Source organism: Coregonus clupeaformis, chromosome 26 (genome assembly GCF_020615455.1).
Source record: "Coregonus clupeaformis isolate EN_2021a chromosome 26, ASM2061545v1, whole genome shotgun sequence".
Lineage (NCBI taxonomy): Eukaryota > Metazoa > Chordata > Actinopteri > Salmoniformes > Salmonidae > Coregonus > Coregonus clupeaformis.
Window position 1 is genome coordinate 4907685 of NC_059217.1, and position 26285 is coordinate 4933969.

The window sequence follows — 26285 nt, forward strand, 5'->3', positions numbered from 1 at the left end:
CAACAGTGGTAAGGCCGTGGGGCAGACGGAATTCCAGGGCATGTCTTCAGGGCATGCGCAGACCAGCTGGCAGGCATCTTTACAGACATTTTCAACCTCTCCTTGTCCAAGTCTGTAATCCCCTCATGTCTCAAGCTGACCACCATCATTCCTGTTCCCAAGAACTCTAAGGCAACCTGCCACAAAGACTACCGCCCTGTAGCACGTAATAATGAAGTGTTTGAAAGGCTGGTCATGGCACACATCAACTCCATCATCCCAGACACCCTGGACCCATTCCAATTTGCATAACACCCCAACAGATCCACAGACAATGCAATGTCAGTTGCACTCCACACTGCAGCCTCCCAGCTAGACAAGAGGAATACCGATGTGAAAACGCTGTTAATCGACTACAGCTTAGTGTTCAATGCCATAGTGCCCTCCATGCTCGGGATCCTGTGACTGAATACCTCCCTCTGCAACTAGATCCTGGACTTCCTGATGGGCCCACCCGAAGTGGTGAGGGTAGGCAACAACACCTCTGCCACGCTGATCCTTAACACGGGGCCCCCCAGGGGTCTGTGCTTAGCCCCCTCCTGTACTCCCTGTTTACCCATGACTGTTTGGCCACGCACAAGTTCAACTCCATCATCAAGTTTGCTGATGACATGATGGTGGTAGGCTTGATCACAGACGGCGATGAGACTGCGTACAGTGAGGAGGCCAGAGACCTGGCAGTGTGATATTGCAAAAATATTGCTCACTCTACACTCAGTGGCCAGTTTATTAGAATCACCACCCGGTTCACAAAATGGTTTGCTCCTACTATATAAAGCAGGCAGACAGGCATAGAGGCATTCAGTTACTGTTCAATTGAACATTAGAATGGGCAAAACAAGTGACCTAAGCGGCTTTGAGCGTGTTATGATCGTCGGTGCCAGGCGTGCCGGTTCCAGGATCTCAGAAATTGCCGGCCTCCTGGGCCTTTCATGCACGACAGTGTCTAGGGTGTACAGAGAATGGTGCGACAAACAAAAAACATCCAGTCAGAGGCAGTCCTGTGGGCGAAAACAGCTCTTTGATGGTAGTCGAAGGAGAATGGCAAGAATCGTGCAAGCTAACAGGCGAGCCACAAACAGGCAAATAACTGTGCAGTACAACAGTGGTATGCAGAACAGCATCTCCGAATGCACATCTCATCGGTCATTTTCACAGATGGGCTATTGCAGCAGACAACCACACCGGATTCCACTCCTATCAGCTAAAAACAAGAAGAAACGCTCCAGTGGTCAAACGATCACCAACACTGGACAATTGAGTTGTGGAAAAACATTGCCTAGTCCGACGAATCCAGGTTCCTGTTGTGTCATGCTGATGGCAGTAAGGATTTGGGGTGAGCAGTATGAGTCCATGGCCCCATCCTGCCTTGTGTCAACGGTATAGGCTGGTGGCTGCGGTGTAATGTTGTGGGGAATGTTTTTCTGGAACACGTTAGGTCCATTGATACCAATTCAGCAACGTATCCATGCCCCGATGAATTCAGGCTGTTCTGGAAGCAAAGGGGAATCCTACCCAGTACTAGATGGATGTACTGTATTAAAGTGAGATTTTCACATGTGGAGTTTTTAACATATGAAACTGAAAATTTCACATGAGGTGAAAACATGCTATTCTCCTCACATGTGAAAGGGTGGTGATAACATGTGAATTCTACATTTAATACATGTGAAGATATGGTTTCACATATGAAATTTAAGCTCAAGATTTGAAACAGCTATTTCACATGTGGAAATGTGATTTCATCTGCAAATACGATTTTAAATTGTGAAACTGCACATTTGACATGTGTTTTTTTTTATGGGCAGACCTGGATAATTACACATTGTATTCAGGTCCACTCATATGAAGTGGACAGGTGCGGATTGGCCATCTGGCAAATACCAGATGGGCCAGACCATCTTTTAGTTTGGTAGTCTTAAACAAATCTACTTTGAAACTAAAGTATACATGTCCCACACATGTATACTAAAAAAAAGAAGGCACTAGTGCCATGGTAGATACCGAGTTGAAATGTATTCAATTTTGAGTTTGCATCCCAATATTATAGAAGACTGAAATATAACAAAACTGTTTGACATAGAAACACTGGATGTTCAACTGTTTTTTTTTTACATTTTGAAATGTAATTATGAAATTATGAAAAATATTAATACCATTCCACCCATGAGGCCACTAGGTAATTTGACTGCAAGAGATGGTTTTAATTAGGGAAGGGGGGTTTCGGAGGAACACATACGACTGGCACTTACATTCAATAACCAAAAAGGTCATTAGATTGGCTTATTTTTCATTTGTACATTTTAGCAGACACTCTTATCCAGAGCGACTTACAGTTAGTGAGTGCATTTTTTCATACTGGCCCCCCGTGGGAAACGGACCCACAACCCTGGCGTTGCAAGCACCATGCTCTACCAACTGAGCTACACGGGGCCTGCTTATAACACATAAGCCAATTCTCATGTATTAGACATTTATACAGTGCCTTTTACTAAATACAAGTCATCATGTATCACAAGGAAACACTGAATTAATGCATAATAATTGCTAAGTAATCCTTATTAATCTGTTAAAGGTGAATTCTGGGACTGTCTGTGTATTTTAATTGTTTTATCAATGTTTAATTGCTTCTGATCTCAGTCTCTTTAGCCAGCGAGGCAAGGGTCTTAGTTTATGTGTTTATGAACTGAAGTGATGAGTAACTCTGGTGTCGGATTACATTACCAATCCACTGCCATTGGAGGCTGGAATGTTCACCTAAAATTTCATTCGCTCATCAGAGTGTCTGTCACTTCTTGGTGGAAGGATACGCATACATACCCAGCACTGTCAAATGAAGCACAACGCTGAAAATCTGTCCACTTCCACAGAAACTAGTCACATCGTTCTACAACAAACACAGATGGTTTTATATCAAATTCAAAACAGAGAGAGATGGAGAGAGAGAGACACTGTCACAGACTGCCAGTTCCTTAATGTTTTGGCCTAATATTAATTTAGCTAAACATTTAGTTAAATGGGCGGGGGGACGACGACACATGACAGACAGTAATTTGCAATATATAGTAAGTAGTTAGTATTTTACAATTTCTTCTTCATCTTATATATGTGTTTATTCATTCACAACTAGTATGTTGCTGGGCTCAGCACAGTTACTGTGGTCCGCTGGTCTTCTGGTCCCAGTGATGCTTAGCACAGCAGAGTCAAGTGCAGTGAAGGTAGGAAGAAAACATACAGAGAGAGACACACACACTGACACAGATGTAGGCCTACAGACAGTTTCTTAATATGTTGGCTCTATATTATATATTTAATTAACCCTTAGGGTAGGGGGGAACACATATGACAGACACTAATTTGAATAATAAGTAGTTAGGCTGTTATAAGGTATTATGAGCCAATGGCCATCTATAAGGCATTTATTGTTATTGATTTTTACAGTGATTTTCTCTGATGAATGTGTTTTTATTCATTCACAAACTGTTGTGAATGACAGAGTGAAAGCAGATGAGAACAATAAGAAGCACAGACAGAGACAAACAGACATACAAAGTGACAACAGAAGAGAACAAGGAGAAGTACAGACAGACATAATGACAGCAGAGAAGATGCAGAGACAGACAGCACAACAGGGAGGCAACAGAGGCACAGTTATAGTGGTGTGATGTATCTCTAGTGGTGTTTTTACAAATTGTATTTGTTTTAAATGAAACATGAATTGGAGAGCTAGTTAAAAAACAAGGAAGAACATGTTTCGCCATTCACTGGAACATTAAAGGTTGTGAAATTTTACATTTTAGTAGACACTCTTATCCAGAGCAACTTACAGGAGCAATTAGGGTTAAGTGCCTTGCTCAAGGGCACATCAACAGATTTTTCATCTAGTCTGCTCGGGGATTAGAACCAGCGATCTTTCAAGGTACTGGCACAACACTCTTAACCACTAAGCTACCTGAAGTCTTAGAATTAGTGGTTCTTATCCCTTGCTTGCTAGCTAGCCAACTACAGCTAACTTTCAGTCATGTCAAACAGTGCAGCCAGAATAACAACAGTAGACACATTTGCATTTGTTTAAGCTGTTTTCTAGTGACATTTATTTGGATCAAATCAAATCAAATCAAATTGTATTGGCCACATGCGCCGAATACAACAGGTGCAGACATTACAGTGAAATGCTTACTTACAGCCCTTAACCAACAGTGCATTTATTTTTTAACAAAAAAGTAAGTGTTGAGAAAAAAAGAGCAGAAGTAAAATAAAATAACAGTAGGGAGGGTATATATACAGGGGGGTACCGGTGCAGAGTCAATGTGCGGGGGCACCGGCTAGTTGAGGTAGCTGAAGTAATATGTACATGTGGGTAGAGTTAAAGTGACTATGCATAAATAATTAACAGAGTAGCAGCAGCGTAAAAGGATGGGGTGGGGGGCAGTGCAAATAGTCCGGGTAGCCATGATTAGCTGTTCAGGAGTCTTATGGCTTGGGGGTAGAAGCTGTTGAGAAGTCTTTTGGACCTAGACTTGGCACTCCGGTACCGCTTGCCGTGCGGTAGCAGAGAGAACAGTCTATGACTAGGGTGGCTGGAGTCTTTGACAATTTTGAGGGCCTTCCTCTGACACCGCCTGATATAGAGGTCCTGGATGGCAGGAAGCTTGGCCCCAGTGATGTACTGGGCCGTACGCACTACCCTCTGTCGTGCCTTGCGGTCGGAGGCCAAGCAGTTGCCATACCAGGCGGTGATGCAACCAGTCAGGATGCTCTCGATGGTGCAGCTGTAGAATTTTTTGAGGATCTGAGGACCCATGCCAAACAACATTATGGATGCCTCCATAACAATGAGCTAATGAGGCGCGATTTCGCCTGGCATAGAAAATGTGCTCTCTGGTCAGGACACTGTTGTTCAGAGGAGCTAGCCAACAACACCGCTAACACAATCACTTTCAACTGAAGCTGGAAAGACTGCAAACTAGCTGCACTTCATTTTGTTTGACCTTTTTTCAATTGACTTTCTTTGTTTATATCCATAAAAATGATGCCAGCTGATTCATGATTTCGACTGGTTGAGAAACGCTGCCTGCCTCTCTGTCTCGTCCCGTCTCCCGACACGTTCATTACTATGTGACAGCTGGAGATCAAATTTGAATAATGAAACAATGTTGCAAATGTCGGAGAAACAGACAGCAAGGTTTATACAAATCTCCGCTGTTGAAAACTAAATGTTTTTTTTGGTGTGTTTTTTTAGGGGGTAGATCAGTTTTAATATTGCAGATAGATTGTAACTTCCATCAATGTAACTGTCTGCATCACTTCCAATCCCCCATATGTTGTTTTTTCTCGCAAATATATGTCCCCTATCCTCCCGGCCGGCTCGGTCCTCCACTCCTGCTCCGTGGCTTGACGACTCATTGCGAGCTCAGAGAACAGGGCTCCGGGCAGCTGAGCGGAAATTGAGGAAAACTAGACTCCCTGCCGACCTGTCATCTTTTCACTCCCTCCTCTCTACATTTTCTTCCTCTGTTTCTGCTGCTAAAGCCACTTTCTACCACTCTAAATTTCAAGCCTCTGCCTCTAACCCTAGGAAGCTCTTTGCCACCTTCTCCTCCCTGCTGAATCCTCCTCCTCCTCCCCCTCCCTCCTCCCTCACTGTGGATGACTTCGTCAACCATTTTGAAAAGAAGGTTGATGACATCCGATCCTCATTTATTAAGTCAAATGACACCGCTGGTCCTGCTCACACTGCCCTACCCTATGCTTTGACTTCTTTCTCCCCTCTCTCTACAGATGAAATAATAATAATAATAATAATAAGCCATTTAGCAGACGCTTTTATCCAAAGCAACTTACAGTCATGCGTGCATACATTTTTGTGTATGGGTGGTCCCGGGGATCGAACCCACTACCTTGGCGTTACAAGTGCCGTGCTCTACCAGCTGAGCTACAGAGGAGCTACAAATCTTGCGACTTGTGACGGCCGGCCGCCCAACAACCTGCCCGCTTGACCCTATCCCCTCCTCTCTTCTCCAGACCATTTCCGGAGACCTTCTCCCTTACCTCACCTCGCTCTCCCTTACCTCACCTCTGCAAAGAGGAGTGGGACAAAATCCCGCCTGAGATGTGTGCACACCTGGTGGCCAACTACAAGAAACGTCTGACCTCTGTGATTGCCAACAAAGGTTTTGCCACCAAGTACTAAGTCATGTTTTGCAGAGGGGTCAAATACTTATTTCCCTCATTAAAATGCAAATCAATTTATAACATTTTTGCCATGCGTTTTTCTGGATTTTTCTGTTGTTATTCTGTCTCTCACTGTTCAAATAAACCTACCATTAAAATTATAGACTGATCATGTCTTTGTCAGTGGGCAAACGTACAAAATCAGCAGAGGATCAAATACTTTTTTCCCTCACACATAAATACATATACGTATACATATCCTTTAAAAACATATATTTTCCCTTTGTTACTTTTCAACCCCACCACCCCTTCCCTAATTGGAGTAAACTAGTGAACAACAACGCTTAGACCTCTACTTCCAGCTTATACATACAATATAAATTTTATGGACACAGTCAATTTTACAATAATTCTATTTTGTTTGTTTTTACTCCTGACCTTCCTCAACCTCTCCGGTCATTTTCATGATGTCCATCCGGTTTGCTTCTATATGCCATATCTTTCTAACTGTGCTCTTTCACAAAAGCTCTCAACCTATAACCTATATACCTATTATGGATACATTATGCTTTACATTAGTTATCTTGTTGTTATTAGTTGTTGTTAGTTGTTATTAGTCCCTTCCTTCAATTCCATTCAACACCACCCATCTATCTCTTAACATCATCCATATTGGATTTCTATTTGCCATATATTTTTCAACTTTACTGTGATGTTTTAAAAAAGTTCTGAACCTTTCTATTCTCATTGTTTCTACAGATTGTAAATTTAAAATAAACATATTTGCTAAAAGCATTATTATGTTATTGATCGATTGACTATGACTTTTCAGATCACCCAGTAGTGCTATCTGCAGGGTTAGCTCCAGGTAAATATTCCAATCCTTTGGCCATTCCTGGACCTGTGTTCAAAAACAAGCTACAAATGGACAGTACAAAAACAAATGATCTAATGATATACCGATAGTGGACAACCTGGTTTCACTCCTCTTGACAGTTTAAAACTTTCGGAGAAATAGCTATTATTTACTATTTTACACCTAGGGTTACAGTACATGATTTTAAACCGAATTGAGAAGAGATTCTCAAAAATTGAAATGTTCCAGGCATTTATATATAAACCCCAGTCATACTCTATCAAATGCCTTTTCGAAGTCTGCCATGAATAGAAGGCCTGGTTTCCCAGATTTTTCATAGGGTTCTATTGTTTTCAGTACTTGCCTTATATTATCTCCAATGTATCGTCCATGTAAAAAAACCTGTCTGATTAGAATGAATAATGTCCGACAATACCTTTTTAATTCTATGCGCTATACATTTTGCTATAATGTTTGCATCACACTGAAGTGTAAGGGGCCTCTTGTATCCTGTTTCAGTAATAATGAAATCAGACCTTCTTCTTGAATGTCTGATCATCTACCATTTACATAGGAGTGGTTAAAACATGATAATAACGGTCCTCTGAGTATATATAAAAAGGTTTGGTATACCTCGACTGGTATGCCATTCAACCCTAGAGTTTTCCCGGACTTAAAGTCTTTAATTGCATCCCAGGAGAAATGCTTAGTAACAGGGATGTAAACACATTTGTGCACAGCATTTGAGATAAATACACTTTTTGTGCATGTGGAACATATCTGGGCTCTTTTATTTCAGCTCATGAAACATGGAAACAACACTTTTTTGTTCAATATATCTTTAAAGGAGCTTTCTGTTATGATAGGGTTATTTTGCCTAAAAAACGTTAGGCCTACCTACAGAAAAATAAAAAAGCAACTCTGCATCCCTGCCCTGGCAAGAGTGGCCTGAACAGTGTTTATTATCCCCAGTGGTTCTGCAAGTCCGGAGAGGGTATTCTCCACTGCTGGGCTGCTCTCCAGACACCATCGCATGAGTCTGAAGCCAGACACTGGCCAAACTCGTGTTTTTTAAAATGAATTCAAAGGCACTGTAGACTGAGCCTAATAAGGCATTTTTCATTTCATTTGTATTTAATTCTAAGTAAGTCACTGCCTATATGTGCAATTTATTGACTATAATTATTTAATACAAGGAAATGTTGTTTAAATGCTCCTAACCTGTTTAGAGTTTGTATATGCCGTTTAATACGACATGTAACCTATTTCAAATGATGGGTGATTCTTACAGTCACCTTTTCATTTTATTTCATTTGTTTATTAAAATACTTTTCATTCAAATCATATGATTTGGTTTCAATACTTCAAAACACCAATTTGTAGGTCCAGGTATTCACAAAAATAGATGGGTGTTGGTTAAATTGTGATTTTAATGAATGGAGCTAATTTGGGGAGGCCTTTTTTTTTCTGTGAACGAGGAGTGGTTTTTAGCGGAGTGGTTGGAAAGGAAGTGGAGCTCCGGAGCAGTGCAACCAGGGCCTTTATAGTCCTTACAGACCAGGAGAGATAATTGCTCCATGACTTAGGAGATGCTGATTCTGCTAGGGCCACTACACTTCATCCGTGTGTGTGTCTCTGAGATGGTAGGGGAAAAAACCTGAAATCACTCAGAATTTACAGAGCAGGGAACTGTCAGTGCAGCTGCAGTGTGAAATTGATATTAATTTAAATTGATTGCACAATCGGGGACACATGGATCATTAATTTCTAATCTCTTCTCAATAAAAACTATATCCTTTTCGCCAACGTAGCATTTGGTAACTCTTGTTTATGAATAAAAAGTAGAACAACGATGGCGTTCGTTGATTAATTAAAACCACAATTCCCTCAGCACTTCCACAGCAAAATCATTATAATCCTCTCAGTGTGGGGTGGTTTTACATTGGAGGGAAAGTACCGCCTCCTGTCACACTCACATTTCTCAAGTTAGCGTTCTTTACTCAATAATTTTCTCTATAGAAAGCAAGAGTGGCATTTCATTACATACTGTATGCCGATCATTTGAGGATATATGAAACAGGAGGACTCAAACGCTGAAAGTTTCTTCAAGTGCAGACGCAAAAACCATCAAACACTATGATAAAACTGGCTCTCATGAGGACCGCCACAGGAATGGAAGACCCGGAGTTACCTCTGCTGCAGAAGATAAGTTCATTAGAGTTACCAGCCTCAGAAATTGCAGCCCAAATAAATGCTTCACAGAGTTCAAGTAACAGACACATCTCAACATCAACTGTTCAGAGGAGACTGTGAATTAGGCCTTCATTGTCGAATTGCTGCAAAGAAACCACTACTAAAGGACACCAATAAGAAGAAGAGACTTGCTTGGGCCAAGAAACACGAGCAATGGACATTAGACCGATTGAAATTTGTCCTTTGGTCTGAAGTCCAAATTGGAGATTTCTGGTTCCACCCGCCGTGTCTTTGTGAGACGCGGTGTGGGTGAACAGATGATCTCTGCATGTGTACTTACATTTTACATTTTAGTCATTTAGCAGATGCTCTTATCCAGAGCAACTTACAGTTAGTGAGTGCATACATTTTTCATACTTCCCACCGTAAAGCATGGAGGAAGAGGTGTTATGGTGTGGGGGTGCTTTGCTGGTGACACTGTCTGTGATTTATTTAGAATTCGCAGCACACTTAACCAGCATGGCTACCACAGCATTCTGCAAAGATATGCCATCCCATCTGGTTTGAGCTTAGTGGGACTATCCTTTGTTTTTCAACAGGACAATGAACCAACACATCTCCAGGCTGTGTAAGGGCTATTTGACCAAGAAGGAGAGTGATGGAGTGCTTCGTCTGTCACAAGTGTAGAGAGGAGTAGGCAGGAGGCAGTCGCAGGTTTAGAACTACTGAATTTATTAAAGCACCATAGCTTAAAGCGGGACGAAACCCAAAGTGCAAAATATAAAGTACTCAAGAAATAGTAGTAGAGATTCCTCTCAGGAAAACAAGCAACATATACAATGACCAACAAAGACAAAAGACAGAGGGAGTATACAGTTGAAGTCGGATGTTTACATACACTTAGGATGGAGTCATTAAAACTTGTTTTTCAACCACTCCACAAATTTCTTGTTAACAAACTATAGTTTTGGCAAGTCGGTTAGGACATCTACTTTGTGCATGACACAAGTGATTTTTCCAACAATTGCTTACAGACAGATTATTTCACTTATAATTCACTGTATCACAATTCCAGTGGGTCAGAAATGTACATACACTAAGTTCACTGTGCCTTTAAACAGCTTGATCAATTCCAGAAAATTATGACATGGCTTTAGAAGCTTCTGATAGGCTAATTGACATACTTTGAGTCTATTGGAGGTGTACCTGTATATGTATTTCAAGGCCTACCTTCAAACTCAGTGCCTCTTTCCTTGACATCATGAGAAAATCAAAAGAAATCAGCCAAGATCTCAGAAAAAAATGGTAGACCTCCACAAGTCTGGTTCATCCTTGGGAGCAATTTCCAAATGCCTGAAGGTACCACATTCATCTGTACAAACAAGAGTATGCAAGTATAAACACCGTGGGACCACGCAGCCTTCATACCGCTCAGAAAGGAGACGCATTCTGTCTCCTAGAGATGAATGTACTTTGGTGCGAAAAGTACAAATCAATCCCAGAACAACAGCAAAGGACCTTGTGAATATGCTGGAGGAAACAGGTACAAAAGTATCTATATCCACAGTAAAACGAGACCTATGTCAACATACCCTGAAAGTCTGCTCAGCAAGGAAGAAGCCACTGCACCAAAACCGCCATAAAAAAACCAGACTACGGTTTGCAACTGCACATGGGGACAAAGATCGTACCTTTTGGAGAAATGTCCTCTGGTCTGATGAAACAAAAATAGAACTATTTGGCCATAATGACCATCGTTATGTTTGGAGGAAAAAGGGGGTTGCTTGCAAGCCGAAGAACACCATCCCAACCGTGAAGCACAGGTGTGACAGCATCATGCTGTGGGGTTGCTTTGCTGCAGGAGGGACTGGTGCACTTCACAAAATAGATGGCATCATGAGGAAGGAAAATTATGTGGATATATTGAAGCAACATCTCAAGACATCAGTCAGGAAGTTAAAGCTTGGTCGCAAATGGGTCTTCAAATGGATAATGACTCCAAGCATACATCCAAAGTTGTGGCTAAATGGCTTAAGGGTAACAAAGTCAAGGTATTGGAGTGGCCATCACAAAGCCCTGACCTCAAACCTATAGAAAATGTTTGGGCAGAACTGAAAAAGCGTGTGCGAGCAAGGAGGCCTACAAACCTGACTCAGTTACACAAGCTCTGTCTGGAGGAATGGGCCAAAATTCACCCAACTTATTGTGGGAAGCTTGTGGAAGGCTACCCAAAACATTTGACCCAAGTTAAACAATTTAAAGGCAATGCTACCAAATACTAATTGTGTGTATGTATACTTCTTACCCACTGGGAATGTGATGAAATAAATAAAAGCTTAAATAAATCATTATCTCTACTATTATTCTGACATTTCACATTCTTAAAATAAAGTGGTGATCCTAGCTGACCTAAGACAGGGAATTTTTACTAGGATTAAATGTTTACTGAGTTTAAATGTATTTGGCTAAGTTGTATGTAAACTTCCAACTTCAACTGTAAATACAGGGATTGGAACCAGGTGTGTGTAATGATGACGAGACAAGTCCGGGGTTGATGAGTGAAGGGCATTTGCCAGCAGCAGGTTGATGGCCAGCGACGCCGAGCACCTGAGCTGGACAGGAGGGGGAGCCAAAACAAAGGCTGGTGTGATTGTGATGTTTTGGGGCTGTCGCTGGGCAACACAGACTTTCAACTCCCTCCAAAGATTTTCTATGGGGTTGAGATCTGGAGACTGGCTAGGCCACTCCAGGACCTTGAAATGCTTCTTACGAAGCCACTCCTTCGTTGCCCGGGAGGTGTGTTTGGGATCATTGTCATGCTGAAAGACCCAGCAACGTTTCATCTTCAATGCCCTTGCTGATGGAAGGAGGTTTTCACTCAAAATCTCACGATAAATGGCCCCATTCATTCTTTCCTTTACACGGATCAGTCGTCCTGGTCCCTTTGCAGAAAAACAGCCCCAAAGCATGATGTTTCCACCCCCATGCTTCACAGTAGGTATGGTGTTCTTTGGATGCAACTCAGCATTCTTTGTCCTCCAAACACGACGAGTTGAGTTTTTACCAAAAAGTTATATTTTGGTGTCATCTGACCATATGACATTCTCCCAATCCTCTTCTGGATCATCCAAATGCACTCTAGCAAACTTCAGACGGGCCTGGACATGTACTGGCTTAAGCAGGGGGACATGTCTTGCACTGCAGGATTTGAGTCCCTGGCGGCATAGTGTGTTACTGATGGTAGGCTTTGTTACTTTGGTCCCAGCTCTCTGCAGGTCATTCACTAGGTCCCCCCGTGTGGTTCTGGGATTTTTGCTCACCGTTCTTGTGATCATTTTGACCCCACAGGGTGAGATCTTGCGTGGAGCCCCAGATCGAGGGAGATTATCAGTGGTCTTGTATGTCTTCCATTACCTAATAATTGCTCCCACAGTTGATTTCTTCAAACCAAGCTGCTTACCTATTGCAGATTCAGTCTTCCCAGCCTGGTGTAGGTCTACAATTTTGTTTCTGGTGTCCTTTGACAGCCCTTTGGTCTTGGCCATAGTGGAGTTTGGAGTGTGACTGTTTGAGGTTGTGGACAGGTGTCTTTTATACTGATAACAAGTTCAAACAGGTGCCAGTAATACAGGTAACGAGTGGAGGACAGAGGAGCCTCTTAAAGAAGAAGTTACAGGTCTGTGAGAGCCAGAAATCTTGCTTGTTTGTAGGTGACCAAATACTTATTTTCCACCATAATTTGCAAATAAATTCATGAAAAATCCTACAATGTGATTTTCTGGAATTTTTTTTCTCAATTTGTCTGTCATAGTTGACGTGTACCTATGATGGAAATTACAGGCCTCTCTCATCTTTTTAAGTGGGAGAACTTGCACAATTGGTGGCTGACTAAATACTTTTTTTCCCCACTGTACATGAAATGAGGGTGAGATACGGTAATTGACGGGGAGCTGTAATCTGTACGTCATTGATTCTCCTCAGGACTTTGAACGGCCCCTCAAACTGCAGGCTCAGCTTCGGGCAGGGCAAGCGGAGGGGCAGGTCCTTCGTAGAAAGCCAGACCCTGTCGCTGGGGTGAAAGACCGGGGCCACACTTCGGTGATGATCGGCCTGCGCTTTCTGCCGGAGGACGACGTGCTGGAGACGGGTGTGCGCTGTGTTCCATACCTCCTCGGCGCCGGAACCAATCGTCCACTTCAGGAGTCTCGATCTGACTCCGTTGCCAGGGTGCCAGGGCCTGCTGATAGCCTAGAACACACTGAAAGTGTGTGAGGTTAGTGTAGGCATGACAGAGGGAGTTTTGTGCGTATTCTGCCCATGGCAGAAATGCAGCCCACTCCCCCGGCCGGTCCTGACCGTAACTACGAAGGTACTTACCCAGTTCCTGATTTACCCTTTCCACCTGCCCATTTGATTGGGGACGGTACCCGGAGGTGAGACTGACTTTGACCCCCAGTCGTTCCATGAAGGCCTTCCAGACATGGGAGGTGAACTGAGGACCACGGTCAGACATGATGTCCTCAGGGATCCCGTAGTGCCGGAAGACGTGAGAGAAGAGAGCCTCTGCGGTCTGCATGGCCGTAGGGAGACCAAGCAGAGGAATCAAACGACAGGCTTAGGAAAACCAGTCCACAACGGCCAGGATGGTGGTGTGCCCCTCTGATGGGGGAAGGTCTGTGACAAAGTCCACAGAGAGATGGGACCAGGGTCGTTGTGGAACCGGCAGTGGGTGGAGTTTGCCATAGGGGAGGTGTCTCTGTGTCTTGCTCTGTGCGCAGGTGGAGCAGGAAGAGACGTAAACCCGGACGTCCCGGACCAAGGTGGGCCACCAGTACTTGGCGGAGAGACAGTTGATAGTATGGGCTACACCCAGGTGCCCCGACACAGGTGCTGTGTGTGTCCAGGCGAGGAGACAGTCCCGCACATCAGAGGGCACGTAGATACGCCCCTCGGGACGGTGGGCAGGTGAGGGCTCCTGTCGCAGGGCTCGACGGATGTCAGCGTCCACATTCCACATGACATGAGCCACAATGCGGGACAGGGGAATAATGGGTGTCACTTCCTCCCTCCGATCCTCTGTGTCATGCACCCGGAGCAACGCATCGGCCTTAACGTTCTTAGATCCCGGCCGGTAGGAGAGGGTAAAGTCAAATCTGGTGAAAGATAGGGCCCACATGGCCTGACCGGGTTCTGCCTCTTCGCTGCTCGAATGTACTCTAGGTTCCGGTGTTCCGTCCTGTCAAGGAATGGGTGTTGAGCTCCCTCCAGGCAGTGCTGCCATGCCTTCAGTGTCTTCTTGACGGCCAACAACTCACGATTATCCAGGCGGATGGCCATTGCGATGAGTTGGTCCAGCGTGCGGTCCTCATCACGACAGGACAGCTCTATCTGGATGTCCGCCTGTGGCCCGCTGCGAAAAATGTCAACAGGGCCTGGTCGTTCCAGCCAGTGGACGCAGCCACCGTCCGGAAATCCAGAGTGTACTCAGACGCTGTCCTGGACCCCTGGCGTAGACGGAGGAGACGCTCACCTCCCTCTCGGCCTTCTGTTGGGTGGTCGAAAAAGGCATGGAACAGATGGGTGAAGCACTCATTGGACTGTACTTCTGGACCGTCCCTCGCCCAGACGGCGTGCGCCCACTCCAGAGCTCGGCTTGTCAGCACTGAAATCACAAAGGCCACATTGTCCCTCTCTGAGGCCGTCCCGGCATGACGTGCAAGATGGAGGTCACACTGCATGAGAAACCCCCTAAAGTGAGCTGGGGTGCCGTCAAACCACTCTGGGAGCAGCAGGTGGACGTTGCTGATCGAACCGGGTGATGTAGATGGTGGTGGGGTGGCTGGATCAACCATGAGGAGCTGGGAAGGTGGAGGTGTAGCCTGCAGTTGGCATATGGTCCAGATCACCTCTTCCATGGCAGTCCCGAGGTGCTCCAGGCACGAGTCAGAAAGGTTGGGATGTCCTGCTGCCTCCTGTTTTCTTGGGTCGGTCATTCTGTCACAAGCATAGAGAGGAGTAGGCAGGAGGCAGTCGCATGTTTAGAACTACTGAATGTATTAAAGCACCATGGCTTAAAGCGGAGTGATTCCTCTCAGGAAAACAAGCAACAAATACAATGACCGACAAAGGCAAATGACAGAGGGAGTATATATACAGTGATAGAGTGGGGATTGGAACCAGGTGTGTGTAATGATCACGAGACAAGTCCGGGGTTGATGAGTGAAGGGTGTTTGCCAGCAGCAGGTTCGGCAGCAGCAGGTTCGGCAGCAGCTAGAAGGCCGGCGACGCTGACCGCCTGAGCTGGACAGGAGGGGGAGCCAAAGTGAAGGCTGGTGTGACAGCATCAGATGACCTGGCCTCCACAATCTCCCAACCTCAACCAAATTGAGATGGTTTGGGATGAGTTGGACCGCAGAGTGAAGAAAAAGCACCCAACAAGTGCTCAGCATATGTGGGAACTCCTTCAAGACGGTTGGAAAAGCATTCCAGGTGAAGCTGGTTGAGAGAATGCCAAGAGTATGCAAAGCTGTCATCAAGGCAAAGGGTGGCTCTTTGAAGAATCGCAAATATAAAATATATTTTGATTTGTTTAACACTTTTTTGAATACTACACGATTCCATATGTGTTATTTCATAGTTTTGATGTCTTCACCATAATTATACAATGTAGATAATAGTAAAAATAAAGAAAAACCCTTGAAATGAAACTTTTGACCGGTAGTGTACATGAAACAGGGGTAAAAATTGACTGGTAGCACGAGAACGACAATGAAGAGGCGCCCTCGTTTGTGTGTGTGTGTTTGTATGTGGGTGTGTGTGTGTGTGTGTTTGTGTGTGTGCACCAATGTGTGTGTGGGGGTGTGTGTGTCTGTGTGCACATGGTACATTTAGTAGGTATCCATCTCTCTTGAGAGCTCTGGAATTGATATGTTGAAACCACATTTAATGGATTAGGTGGTTGCCCAGCGAGAGCAGCATTTTGACATCTCAATAGACATGCCCTTATCAGGAAATAATACGGCTATTTCCACCACCCAAATTAGACCTGCATAGCTCACCAATCAGAACAAAATGTTTGAACCGAATCTTATCAAAGATGATGCTTATTAGCGAAGTTCAATTAACATATATTGCTTGTCAAGAAAATATCGAGAAACATTTCAAAAGTAGATCAAAATAACCTTTTGATAGATTTGATGAAATTGTTTCCTGAACAGTCTGACTGAATGTGACAGAAGTGTGACAAAAACTGTTATCCTGTAGACATACATCATCGTCAAGACATACAGTATATCAGACATAGCACCAACGCAACTTTCTCTTCCCAATTGGTTTCACTCGAACTAGCATAAGGGAGTAATTGAAAGACATATGCCATTACATGATTATCAATCGTTTCCTGTTAGAAAACGCATTATCTTTTTGAGAAATGAAACAAAACTGCTCATTTTAAATTTGTTATTTCACTCTTTTCTCAACTCAAATAATTTTTAAGCCTAATCAAATATAATGTATACTGTACAAAAAAATTAACGCAACATGCAACAATTTAAAATATTTCAATGAGTTAGTTCATATAAGGAAATCAGTCAATTGAAATGAATAAATTAATCTATAATCTACAGATTTCACATGACTGGGAATACAGATATGCATCTGTCGGTCACAGATACCTTTAAAAAAAAGGTAGGGGTGTGGATCAGAAAACAAGTCAGTATCTGGTGTGACCACCAAACTCCTCATGCAGCGCGACACATCTACTTCACATAGAGTTGATCAGGCTGTTGATTGTGGCCTGTGGAATGTTGACCCACTCCTCTTCAATGGCTGTGCGAAGTTGCTGGATATTGGCGGGAACTGGAACATGCTGTCGTACACGTTGATCCAGAGCATCCCAAACATGCTCAATGGGTGACATGTCTGGTGAGTATGCAGGCCATTGAAGAATTGGAAAATGTTTAGCTTCCAGGAATTGTGTACAGATCCTTGCATTATCATGCTGAAACATGAGGTGATGGCGGCGGATGAATGACACGACAATGGGCCTCAGGATCTCGTCACGGTATCTCTGTGCATTCAAATTGCCATTGATAAAATACATTTGTGTTCATTGTCCGTAGCTTATGCCTGCCCATACCATGACACCACTGCCATCATGGGGCACTGTTCACAACATTGACATCAGCAAACCACTTGCCCACACGATGCCATACATGTGGTCTGTGCTTATGAGGCCGGTTGGACGTACTGCCAAATTCTCTAAAACAACGTTGGAGATGGCTTATGGTAGAGAAATTAACATTACATTCTCTGGCAACAGCTCTGGTGGACATTCCTGCAGTCAGCATACCATTTTCACTCTCTCTCAAAACTTGAAACATCTGTGGCATTGTGTTGTGTGACAAAACTTCACATTTTAGAGTGGCCCTTTTTTGTCCCCAGCACAAGGTGCACCTGTGTAATGATCATGCTGTTTAATCAGCTTCTTGATATGCCACACCTGCCAGGTGATGGATTATCTTGGCAAATGAGAAATTCTCACTAAAAGGGATGTAAACCAATTTGTGCACAAAAGCTTTTTGTGCAGATGTAAAATGTCTGGGTTCTTTTATTTCAGCTCATGAAACATGGGACCAGCACTTGACATGTTGCGTTTGTATTTTTGTTCAGATGTAGGCCTACAGATGTAGGACCTTAATTTTAGCCAGTTTGCGACAGCAGGAAATAATTCTGCAGCAACAGGAAATGTGAAATTATTGGGCCCTATTATGTGGATTATAATTAATGGACATTTTTGTCAGGGTTGATACATTTCGTTTCAGGTAAAATCAAGTCTGAAATTTCAAAGTGGAAATTACAAACTTCAAAATCCTTTTTAAACCTCAAATATACTACAAGTTTTACATTTCCTGCACTGCAGGAAACTTATCCAGCAACAGGGTGATTCAATCATAATTTGATTCTATACACCATTCTTAAGATGCTTCGATGAAGGTAAGAACTACTGAAACCTCAATATTTTGAAGTTGTTTTTCTATAATAATAATAATAATAATATGCCATTTAGCAGACGCTTTTATCCAAAGCGACTTACAGTCATGCGTGCATACATTTTTTTGTGTATGGGTGGTCCCGGGGATCGAACCCACTACCTTGGCGTTACAAGCGCCGTGCTCTACCAGCTGAGCTACAGAGGACCTACTGGTAATGTTTTTAAAAATTACTTTTTATTGCATGCTTCTCCTGGACCTGTGGCGGTTAAATCTCTTTCCACCACCTCCATGTTTCTGATGACTCTGATTTAACTCTCCACCATATCGTTACCTATCCATGGTGAAGATCTTCCAATGCTTGAGTTTCCCAATACTCTCTTCCATCCATGGTGAATGTATTGATGCAGATGTTCTTTCAGCAGATGCTGTTTCGAGTCGAGTCGAGTTTCTCAAAGTCAACTAGACTGTAACATTAAATACAGCAAGCGAGGCTCCAGACAGATCAGCATCACGCAAGCGGCTCGGATAGCAGCAGAGGGAGCCCAGTCAGCCCCTCTCTCTGCTCTCGGAGATGCCAGCCGGATGGTCTTTAATGTCAAGTGCCTTTGACACTTAAGACAAATGATGCTCTCAGCCCGATGGGGAGAATATGAGAACCATACAGAGGATGGATGTATGGATGTCAGACAGAGCGGAGCAGAGCTGAAATCTGAGTAGAGCTGTTATCACCATCATCATCATCATCACCATCATCACCATCATTATCATCATTGTCACTTTCACCTCCACTGATTCCCAACAGAGCATTATCTTTCATAAAGGGCCCAATGCCATCAGAAAACTTACAAGCATTAATTATAAATCCATTAAAAGAACAGATTCATCCGAAATGTAGTCATTACCCAATGACATCCCATTATTTTACCCTCGGTAGTGCTCTGTATGCGAGGGCGGTAGCTAATGTTTCCTTGGGCCTTATGTAAAGAGAGCATGAAGAGCCTTCTGTTTGTGGCAGTTTGTGGCAGTTTTTGGCTATCAGTGTCCTATGTAATGCTAGGATGTCATCTCACTGCTCATAGCAATGGGCTCTGCCAGTGGGGTGTCATGTTCCACACACAATGTCAGTCTTACACAAACAGCCAGACACATCGTTGTCTGCAGGCTGGTAAAATCATGAATACTGACAGAATCAAATGTGTTTGCTCTTTGTATTATGCCTTAAGGATATAATTAATATGATATAGCAGAAATGGGGTGTGTTTTATGGATCGTGTCTCATCCATGGTGATGCATGGTATGAAAGATTAAAGTGTGGATGTAATATTCAATGAAATTGAAGTGAAATACTTGACATTCTCACCAAGGGATTATGCTGTCCTCACAATACACTGAGTGCATTGATTTTCTGATATCTGTGTGGGCATAAAACTCACATTTGAGCATTGGTCAATGAAAGTTACATTTCGAGAAGTGAACCCCTGACTACAGGTAGCCATTCGCAGTCCAATTATTTTATATTTCAATAGGGTACATTTCTGGCTCCCTTCCAACAATGCCTCTCTGTATAATACAGTCTGCCTTGAGCAATAGCAAGGTTATTTTGAATGTGAAAGATAAGATGTTGGCTGTACATTGTGAACTTGTTTCCGGTTTTTCTTTTGACCTAATGATTTTCTCTCAAGGTGATGGCTGGTCTGTCTATTCAATATATGGGTCTCTCTGTCTGGTAGGATAATCTTGAATGGAGGACCATGGGGACTTTTACAGAAGCCATCAAGGTCTTAATGCCACTGTCCTTTTGAAGAACAAGTTAATTTGGAGTCAATATGTATACATCACCTTTGAGTCCCGGACGTCGAAAGGTCAGAGTCATAAATAAGTCAGCTGATAGCTCAAATACTAGACAGTGGTCCACAGTGGATTGTAACACATTATTTAAAGGTAATACCAGCTCTTCTGATCCCTCCCCAGCTGCTCATTAAGAAATCAAATAGTGGGAGAAGAAAAGCAGAGCAACAAGATTAAGCTGAAATCTGCCTATCGGATAAACCATGGATCGAAATGAACCTATCTCTCTGGAATGGACCTTCAGTGTAGCTACACTCAACACACAACAGCAACACATGTTCCTAGTTAGGTCCCAATTCAATCAACTGTAGATAAAGTAAAACCATACTGCGGGTTCATTCAGAAAATGTTCTCTGGTTTGGTTTCGCGTCAATATCCAACAGCAATGCCCTGGAGAGGAACAGCTTGTTGGATGTGTTGGTTTTAACATGGTTAACTCCTATACAGCAGAAAGATTCTGAGTGAACCCGCAATCCAGTTAACCTTCATGTGCAATGGATTGAATCGTGGCACTACACTCAAAACCTTGTCTAATTGTGACTTATCATGTTTTCACAAAAGCAGGTAAGAGAGCGATCTAGGCTTAGATTCAATCAGTTCTACCATTAACCGCAATACCCGACAACTTCATAGCAGTATTATTGTTTTTATTTAGACGATGTGAGAGGTGTAACTGGGTTGGAGCTGTCCAATCGGTGAGCGGCTGCTCTTGTCTTCATTGTGACGAAACCACACACGTCCTTTAATCCCACCCGTGTTAGAAGTTTAAAATGTAACAAGGATGCATATGATTTACAGTGCATTCGGAAAGTATTCAGACCCCTTGATTATTTACACATTTTGTTACGTTACAGCTTTATTCTAAAATATATTTAAATTATTGTTTTTCCTCAACTATCTACACACAATACCCCATAATGACAAAGCAAAAACTGAATTTTAGAAATGGAAATATGACATTTACATAAGTATTCAGACCCTTTACTCAGTACTTTGTTGAAGCACTTTTGGCAGCGATTACAGCCACAAGTCTTCTTGGGTATGACGCTACAAGCTTGGCACACCTGTATTTGGGGAGTTTCTCACATTCTTCTCTGCAGATCCTCTCAAGCTCTGTGAGGATGGATGGGGAGCTTCGCTGCACAGCTATATTCAGGTCTCTCCAGAGATGTTCGATCGGACTCAAGTCCGGACTCTGGCTGGGCCACTCAAGGACATTCAGAGACATGACCCGAAGCCACTCCTGCGTTGTCTTGGCTGTGTGCTTAGGGTCGGTGTCCTGTTGGAAGGTGAACCTTTGCCCCAGTCTGAGGTCCTGAGCACTCTGGAGCAGGTTTTTATCAAGGATCTCTCTGTACTTTGCTCCTTTCATCTTTCCCTCAATCCTGACTAGTCTCCCAGTCCCTGCCGCTGAAATGCATCCCCATAGCATGATGCTGCCACCACCATGCTTCACCGTAGGGATGGTGCCAGGTTTCCTCCAGACATGACGCTAGGCATTCAGGCCAAAGAATTCAATCTTGATTTCAACAGACCAGAGAATCTTGTTCCTCATTGTCTGAGAGTCTTAGCCTTTTGCCAAACTCCAAGCGGGCTGTCATGTGCCTTTTATTAAGGAATGGCTTCCGTCTGGCCACTCTACCATAAAGGCTTGATATGTGGAGTGCTGCAGAGATGGCTGTCCTTCTGGAAGGTTCTCCCATCTCCACAGAGGAACTCTGGAGCTATGTCAGAGTGATTTGTCGGGTTCTTGGTCACCTCCCTGACCAAGGCACTTCTCCCCCGATTGCTCAGTTTTGCCAGGCGGCCAGCTCTAGGAAGAGTGTTGGTGCTTCCACACTTCTTCCATTTAAGAATGATAGAGGCCACTGTGTTCTTGGGGACCTTCAATGCTGCCAAAAAAATGTGGTACCCTTCCCCAGATCTGTGGTTCGACACAATCCTGTCTTGGAGCTCTACAGACAATTCCTTCGACCTCATGGCTTGGGTTTTGCTCTGATATGCACTGTCAACTGGGGAACCTTAAATAGACGGGTGTGTACCTTACAAATCAAGTCCAATCAATTTAATTACCACAGGTGGACTTCAATCAAGTTGTAGAAAAATCTCAGGGATGATCAATGCACCTGAGCTCGCTTTGTCATTATGGGGTATTGTGTGTAGATTGATGAGGCAAAAATCTATAGAATATGGCTGCAACGTAACAAAATGTGGAAAAGGTCAAAGCGTCTGAATACTTTCCGATTTCACCATATCTTTTTTTTTATTACAATTTATTTAGACTGTTGGAAACAGCGGTAGACAGGCAAGTGTGAGTACAGTAGGAAGGGTGGATATGGGGATTGAACCCTGGTCTCCGGTGGGAGTGTATGTGATTCGCCAGGAGCATTACTACCAGACCACAGGCTCTTCACGGGTTAAGGCAGATATGATTGAATCTAGCACTTAAATGACATTGGGGACATATTTGTGAACATTCTCAAAATGCGCATCAGCCAATTAAAACTGTTGATATAGATGCACGTGAAAGAACACTACATTGTAGCTGGTCCCATCACTTAACCTGGCACACGTTAATCCTATGCTAACCTCACCAGCTGACAGTGATTATTTCCTGTAACAAATTCCGCATCAGACTATCAAAGATCTTAGACTTTGTATACACCAACCAATTACATTTCTTAAAATTTGGCCACCAGAGGGATATTTTAAACCTTCAAATTCAAGGATTACTTTTGTTCCACCAGGACTGTAATGTGTAGAGTCCCAATAATATTACATGATGTATCCTTGACTAAGCTACTAGCTACTAAATTCAAAAGGCATGTTTTTGCATATATGACAAAATCCCACGTTTTTGCCTGTCTCTTTCACACACATTAATGTGCTTTCACAGCAATAAAGATGTAGGAGGATTATACAATGTTTATGTTTGTATTCGTACATTGTAAAAAAATAAATAATAGAAGACGCTTGTGGTCATGTCAAATAGCTCAATTTACCCGTTTCCGCTATCACTAATTGGTGGCATGATCCACTAAAGGCGTCCACATGCTTCCCAGCCGAAACAGTTTGGAAGAGTTTGTGTAAATATTATGGTGACATTTTGTGACGTTTATGTTCGGGTTTTTTCAGCTTTTCAGGCAGACAAATATTTTTTCTGAAATCAAGCCGAAGTCGGTAACAGAAGTCGATAGCCAATGTCTACGCCTCTTCATCGGTAATTGGTCAACAGTAGGAATTCTTCAATAAATTCTTTGTTGTCATTCAACGAGAGACAACTAATTTGCATGCACATTTTTTCATTGAGAAATACTGCCCATCTTTAATCTTTTTTTTTTATTGGCCAGTCTGAGATATGGCTTTTTCTTTGCAACTCTGCCTAGAAGGTCAGCATCCCGGAGTCGCTTCTTCACTGTTGACGTTGAGACTGGTGTTTTGCGGGTACTATTTAATGAAGCTGCCAGTTGAGGACCTGTGAGGCGTCTGTTTCTCAAACTAGACACTCTAATGTATTTGTCCTCTTGCTCAGTTGTGCACCGGGGCCTCCCACTCCTCTTTCTATTCTGGTTGGAGTCTGTTTGTGCTGTTCTGTGAAGGATGTAGTACACAGCATTGTACGAGATCTTCAGTTTCTTGGCAATTTCTCAGAACAAGAATAGACTGACGAGTTTCAGAAGAAAGTGATTTGTTTCTGGCCATTTTGAGCCTGTAATCGAACCCACAATTGCTGATGCTCCAGATACTCAACTCGTCTCAAGAAGGCCAGTTTTATTGCTTTTTTAATCAACACAACAATTTTCAGCTGTGCTAACGTAATTGCAAAAGGGTTTTCTAATGATCAATTAGCCTTTTAAAATGATAAACTTGGATTAGAGAACACAACGTGCCATTGGAACACAAGACTGATGGTTGCTGATAATGGGCCTCTGTACGCCTATGTAGATACTCCATTACAAATCAGTCGTTTCCAGCTAATAGCCATTAACAATGTCTACACTCGGATCAATTTGATGTTATTTTAATGGACATTTCTAAGTGACCCCAAACTTTTGAACGGTAGTGTACATATACACATACATACAGTGGGGAAAAAAAGTATTTAGTCAGCCACCAATTGTGCAAGTTCTCCCACTTAAAAAGATGAGAGAGGCCTGTAATTTTCATCATAGGTACACGTCAACTTTGACAGACAAAATGAGGAAAAAAAATCCAGAAAATCACATTGTAGTATTTATAATGAATTTATTTGCAAATTATGGTAGAAAATAAGTATTTGGTCAATCACAAAGGTTTGTGGACAGGTGTCTTTTATACTGATAACAAGATCAAATAGGTGCCATTAATACAGGTAACGAGTGGAGGACAGAGGAGCCTCTTAAAGAAGAAGTTACAGGTCTGTGAGAGCCAGAAATCTTGCTTGTTTGTAGGTGACCAAATACTTATTTTCCACCATAATTTGCAAATAAATTCATAAAAAATCCTACAATGTGATTTTCTGGAGAAAAAAAATCTCAATTTGTCTGTCATAGTTGACGTGTATCTATGATGAAAATTACAGGCCTCTCTCATCGTTTTAAGTGGGAGAACTTGCACAATTGGTGGCTGACTAAATACTTTTTTCTCCACTGTACATATAAATACATATGCATACATATATACATACATATCCTTTTTAAAATATATTTCCCTTTATTACTTTCAAACCCCTTCCCTAATTGTAGTAAACTAGTGAACGACAACGCTTACTTCCATCTTATACATACTATATACATTTTATGGACACAGTCAATTTTACAATAATTCTATTTTGTTTGTTTTTACTCCTGAACTTAGTCTACCCTCAACCTCTCCGATCATTTTCATGATGTCCATCCGGTTTACTTCTATATTCCATATCTTTCTAACTGTGCTCTTTCACAAAATCTCTCAACCTATAACCTTTATACTTATTATGTACACAGTATGCTTTACATTAGTTATCTTGTTGTTATTAGTTGTTGTTAGTTTTTATTAGTCCCATCCTTCAGCTCCATTCAACACCTCCCATATATCTCTTAACACCATCCATATTGGATTTCTATTTGCCATATATTTTTCAACTGTACTGTGATGTTTCACAAAAGTTCTGAACCCTTGTATTCTCATTGTTTCTACAGATTGTAAATTGAAAATAAAATTTTTGCTAAAAGTATTATTATATAATTGATTGATTGACTATGACTTTTCAGATCACCTAGTAGTGCTATCTGCAGGGTTAGCTCCAGGTAAATACTGTAATCCTTCAGCCATTCCTGGACCTGTGACCAAAAACAAGCTACAAATGGACAGTACCAAAACAAATGATCTAATGATTCTGTCTCTTCGCAGCAAAATCTGCAGAGGTGGGAAGATTGTATCCCCCATATAAATATAATTCTATTGGTAGCAAGAATTTTGTACAATAATTTAAATTGAAAAATTCTAAGTTTTGAATCCGGCGTCGTTTTGCGTACCAGTTCATAAACACTATGCCATGGAATTGGTACGTCAAAGATCTCTTCCCAACTATTTTGCAATCTATATGGGACAGCTGTCAATCCTTTGGTCCTTAAATGAAACTGGTATACTTTTTTATTCATCACTATTTTCTTTAACCAATTCTGTTCTTTAATGCAGTGCCGACAGACAAGTTCCTTACTTTTTCCCCCTTCCACTTTCCTCTTCCATTTTTGCGGTAATGCTGCAATTATTTTGTTGTAATTTTGGGTAGAGCAGACATTTCCATATGTTTTTGTTAGCTGCATGTGCGACATAACTCCACCAGTCCTACCTATGATATCATTTACGAAGATTATACCTTTTTTAAACATTTTGTCAAAAAATTATGTTTTTTAAATAAATTAGTATATTTGAGTTTAACCACAATATTTGTTGCATTATTTGTTCTGTCATTTCTGGAGGATGAAATTGAAAATGCAACAAACTTTCTATGGCTTGTTTTAGAAATAGTGATATTTGGAAGATGATTTCCTTTTCAAATAACTGAAAGTGAGAGGTTGTAATCTGAATAAAGGGAAAAAGGCCATTCTTGAACATGGGGTGAGACAATGTTTCTAATTTGCTAGAGAACCAGTTCGGATTTAAGTATAACTTTTGTATGACTGAAGCTTTTAGTGATAGGTCTAATGCTTTAATATTTA